This window comes from Bidens hawaiensis, unplaced genomic scaffold (genome assembly GCF_021521415.1).
Source record: "Bidens hawaiensis isolate Kalapana, Puna unplaced genomic scaffold, B.hawaiensis_p1.1 tig00007139_1, whole genome shotgun sequence".
NCBI lineage: Eukaryota > Viridiplantae > Streptophyta > Magnoliopsida > Asterales > Asteraceae > Bidens > Bidens hawaiensis.
In genome coordinates this window covers 989,643-994,921 of record NW_027491492.1, presented here as the reverse complement: position 1 = coordinate 994,921, position 5,279 = coordinate 989,643, and the positions used below count along the sequence as shown (strand labels likewise).

At 37.8% G+C, this 5,279-nt stretch overlaps 1 pseudogene; it reads left to right on the top strand.

The window, feature by feature from the left end:
- Nucleotides 1–1,032: 1,032 nt before the first annotated feature.
- Nucleotides 1,033–2,128, top strand: LOC143634648 (calmodulin-like protein 3 pseudogene; annotated as a pseudogene).
- Nucleotides 2,129–5,279: the final 3,151 nt, after the last annotated feature.

Here is a 5,279-nt window from a genome sequence, read left to right as displayed (position 1 = left end):
ACTTGTGCAATGATATATGCTTTTCCATTTAGCATCAACTTTATTTTAAATATTAAATACCATAAAATATTGATATTGAAGTCATTGTTATATAAATTAATCACACTTTTTAAACATAATATAACATCTTTCCTTATTATATTCTCTCTTTATTTAAAAAGGAGAAGTAGCTTTGCATCTCACGACAATGTCATTATCATTAACACAACGCGTTTATGGATGTCCACGTTTTATGATATATTATCCATCTTATAATATAACTTTAATTGGTCATAAAGTTATTATTCACTTATACTAAAAATGTATAAATATAGTGTAAAATATTATCTCCGAATAAAACATAAAACTGTTGTGTTTGCTTTTACATAAGAGTTAAAGTTATGATGTTTGTGTTCCATTAGTTAAACAAACGAACATTAACAGTGCCCCCGTTCGTTCAATTGTGTTCCTGAACGTTTGGTATATGTTCATGAGTGTCCGTTCATGTTGTTTTGTATATGTTGTTCATGAATGTTCTTTGTACATCTATTATTTTATCTGCACATTCTATACTCTTTAATTTATCATATCTAAAATAAGATAATAAACCATATTCTCAAGTTGTTTTTGCATTGTTCCCATTTCCTTTCTTATTATTCATATCGATGAATACGTCGATCCCAATCTCTAGGCTTCATCGATTTTATTTGTGTTCATGAACCTTTCGTAAACACATTCATTTCCTTAGCGATCGAATGAACACGAACATAAATCATGTTCAGTAAGTGTTCATGAACCGTTCGTGAACACATTATTTCCTTAACAAACGAATATAAACAAGGTCTTATTTGTATTCGTTCGGTTCATTTGCACCCATGGGATAAAATATCTTTCTTTTTTTGAAATTGAAATTTAATATTTAAAATTCGACTTTTCAGTTATTTCAGTTTACGCGTTTTGTGGGCTCTAACTGGTGACTCATCACGCAAAGAATTTAATTTATTATACCAAACTTATAAAGTAAGTACAAACTAAAAATGAAATAAAATAAAGACATAAAATATCAAGTAACGCGTGAAAGTGAGCACACTTCTTTACTCATTGTCAATTCATCCAATAAACACACAAACACACACACTACTCTATTTCATTGCACCTTCTTCAGGTGATATTAATCTATGGCTATATTAACCATTGTTGTTCTTGTCTTTCTATTCATAATTGGCCTTTTTCGACTCTTTTCGGCGTACCCACAAAGAAAGTTGCCACTTTATTTCGGTTCGAGTCCTCACCGGATCAAAATTTAATCAAGAATCAAGAACCGGTCAATAACAAGGTGATCATGACCAAAAGAGGGAGTTTTGGGTCGGTTTCAAGTGAACGAAAAGCGGAATTAAAGAGCGTTTTCGCAACTTTTGATAAAAATAAAGATGGGTTCATCACAAAACAAGAGTTATGTGACTCTTTAAAGAATATTGGGATATCAACTAGTGAATTGGATGTGTTGGAGATGGTTCAAAGGGTTGATGTGAACGGCGATGGGTTGATTGATTTCGATGAGTTTTGTGAGCTTTTCGAGTCGATGATGAACTGAGAAGGCGAAGATGGGAGTTATAAGGGTGATGGGAATGCTGTGCATGAAGATAGTGATTTGAAAGATGCTTTTGATGTGTTTGATGGATATAAGAATGGGCTTATAAGTGTTGAAGAGTTGGGATTGGTTTTGGATTCATTAGGGTTTAAGGAAGGTAAAAAGTTGGAGGATTGTAAGAAGATGATAAGTAAAGTGGATATTGATGGTGATGGGATGATTAATTTTCAAGAGTTTAAGAATATGATGAAGAATGGTGTTAATCTTATTCTGGTTTCTTAAAATGTTATATACCGCGATAACATAAGAATTAGGTGTTTGAAGCTGGGAAATGTATAGTGTAGTGTTTGGTTTGATTTGATTATTCCTTGTCTTTGATGATTTAGGTGCCTTTAAGTGTAATGGTACTAGTGTTAACTTTTTTTTTTATGTAGTTGAACAAGTTTAATGGGTTTTTATGTTGTTTAATGGGTTGATTATCGTATTGTACAAAAAGTTAAATCTAGTAATCATAAGTTTGAAGCTAGACAATCTCAAAAAGTACATGTTTGGACTTGTTACACTTGTACCATACATTGAACTAGAATGATGGTGGCATGCCCATTTGACAGAATATATTATTTTTGCTGCTAGTGTGTTCCGTACTAATTGTTTTGTTGACTATATATCAATATAAAATATCTTACTTCAATTAAGACTTAAGAGAATGTTTGTGCAACAGTATTATGGTTTAATGAAATAGGAGTGATGGTTAACACTTGAATCTTGCGGTCTTTTGTTTAAAACCTGACTTATGTGGTTTCTCACAGTGATGTGTTTTCTTCTTAATAGTGTTATTGGGTGGGTCAGTTCTGGAGCGTCAAATCAGTATGGACAGTTGACATCCCGTCTTAGGAAGGTTTACTTTGGTATTGAGGATAGTTCCAAATGATGTTAATAAAATATTAATAGAATGTTGGTATCTAGACTTGTCAGAGATAAATAGAAGTGTAAATGAGTCGAGTTGCTCGTGTGCTACTCTAGATCAGGTCGTTAAAAGCCTTAATCGAATGAAGCCTTAGCAAGCCCAGCCTGAAATATCTTTGTAGTGGTCCTAGTGGACTTAAACTAGTGAGCCTTGCTTTAGTGGAAGACATAATAATGGGCTGTAGTGAATTGGTGGGCTTTTGCTTTAATGGAACTCAACACGTTAATACTTAAGAATTTAAGATAATTACCACTTAGTTTAACTTATTTTCTGGATTTAACCGCATTTACAAAAACTATATAGAAGTTTATTATTTATAATTCATATGATCTATTATATAAGAGGCTAAGAGCGATTTGTTGATCTAATATTGAAAAAGTTCTTTTTAATGTTTAGTAAAATCACTCATGGCTCTTTTGAACTATAAAGTTTTATTATTAATCTTAATTTGTGAATTACTTTAAGAAATAGTGTTAACTTTTTTTTTTAAATTGAGTGAAGTAAATGAAACATAGATCTTGATTATGTATTTTTGAAGAAACACTATGTGACCCCGGCGGATTATGGATAATCTTAGGGTTAAGTAAATGTTTCCCACGAGGGTTAGGTCCTGCAAAGATGGTTATTCTTCTGATGACCTGCAAAACAGACACCGTGAGCTCGTCACTGAGAAGGGGGGGTTCCTCCTTGTGACCACCCTTCGGCGTGAGAATCAGACTAGATTGCTCTGAATATAAGTGTATATTGAGAGAGATAGCTAGGGAAGATAAGATAATATCAGATGATATCTCCTCATACCGTTCCAAGGTGTTGGAGTATTTATAGCCGAAGGTAGGTTTCCAAGCAGGTACAGCCAGCTGTATAATATTCCTTTTCCACCAACTGTGGGCTACGTACGTGCCATGCTGGTGGTTGGTGGGTAGGCAGCGGCTGATAGTGACATGGCCGGCTGTGTACTATTCCTTTTCCACCAACTACATGCTATGTACGTGCCACGATGAGGGTTGGTGGGTAGGCAGCGGCTGATAGTGACATTTTGTACTGGAGCATGCTCCTCCTCGTACTATTGTCGGTGAGCTATCACCCTGTGATTGGTTCATGGGCTGCTTTGGTCAGATCTTGTCTATTTTGTCCATACCTTGGCAGGTATAGTACAAAAGATCTTTCAGAAGCATACGGACTGGCTCTTTTGGGCGGGAATATTCCCGCCTTGCTCATTCCTTCTTCAGGTGACATTGCTGAAGTATTAAGAGTTAGTGCCTTATGCGTGTAGCTTTACTGTTAGTGCGGGTAGCCTTCCTTCTCAGCTTGTACCCATAGCTGCGGGAACAGGCAGGGTACTGTACCAAGGGAGGTTTTCCTGCGGGAACAGCTGGCTTACTGCGTGTAAGGTCTTCATCTCTCTGAGCATGGTGGGTCTTGCGGAACCAGTTGGTCTTTGCGCAGACGTACCCCATCAAGGTGTGTCTTGCGGGTCCAACTGGGCTTTGCGGGGACCTACCTCTTCAAGTCCCCCCAGTCCATTGTTCTTCTCATGAATTAGTGAGATGAACTTTTGGACTTTAAGCAAGGGGTTTTGAAAGAGGTTTTTGTTTTTTAAGGTTTTCCGTGGGGATTCTTCCCGCGGTTTTCCTAATGTCACTTGCAGAAATTCCCGACTTTTCTGCCTAATCTTTGGTTATGATGCGTGTAGGTGTTTAACCTCTCCGCAAGTCGGGAGCGTTGAGTTTCACTTGTATAGGCTCTCCACGAGGTTTTGGTAGTTTTGGACATAGTGATCAGTTATGTTAAACCACCAATTCCGCCTTGAAGTTTCAAACAAGCTAGTTCTCAACGTTCCCGCTATGCGGAGGTGTTATTTCCCTTTCCGCAAGCACGGCCCATAAGATCCTTCTTGGCTTCAATTCCCTGCAAGTGCTAAGTTTTCGCCTTGACACTGTACCCGCACTTGTCTTATGGTTTTTTACTTCCCAAGGTAAGGGGGTATATTCCCTCTTATTTTTGAGTCTTTTTGAATCTCTTTGAAATTCGAAGAGTTGGTGAAAGGATAAGAACAGTCCAAACAGTTGAAGGGACGTTAGCGTCTTCCGACGGTTTCTTCTGACAGTTTCAGGACATGCAGGAAGTTATGGGTTCGTGACATTATATGGTCATTCCAGACGTTTTTCAGGCGCGTGGGCGCGAATTTTACGGCACGCGTCCTGTCGACAGCTGTTGCCAGCTTGCTTTCCACGTGTCATCTTCTCATTGCTCCTGCGCTTTCCTCTCTCCGCATTAAATTCATCGCATTCATTGCGTTGAGTATATAAAGGGATGAGGGGATGCATCTCAACTCACACTTTCACTTCCTTCTTCTTCTAAGCGATTTCCGGCGAATACTCTAACTATTGTCGAGCATTCTCCTGAAATCGTTCTTCTTTCCATCCCCAACATGTCTTCCCTTCACGATCCAGAAGTCACCGCCGAAGAGTCCGACGTGTATATCGAGAACCCAACGTCCACTTCTGACAAGGACGATAAGAGTACTGCTGGCGAGTGCCAGTGTGCTCTTTCCGTCGACCTTTATCAGTACATCGTCAAGAAGTTCATGCTCGAGCCTTTCGAGCCTGTTGGTACATGTATGTCAGTAGTTCATAGTCTAACGTTTGTAATCGAGTCTGTAATGTAATTATGTTTTTGATTATGTTTATGTTTATGTAACGAGCGAAGTTGTCAACAAGTTCGCTTAGGCGAACTTGTTGA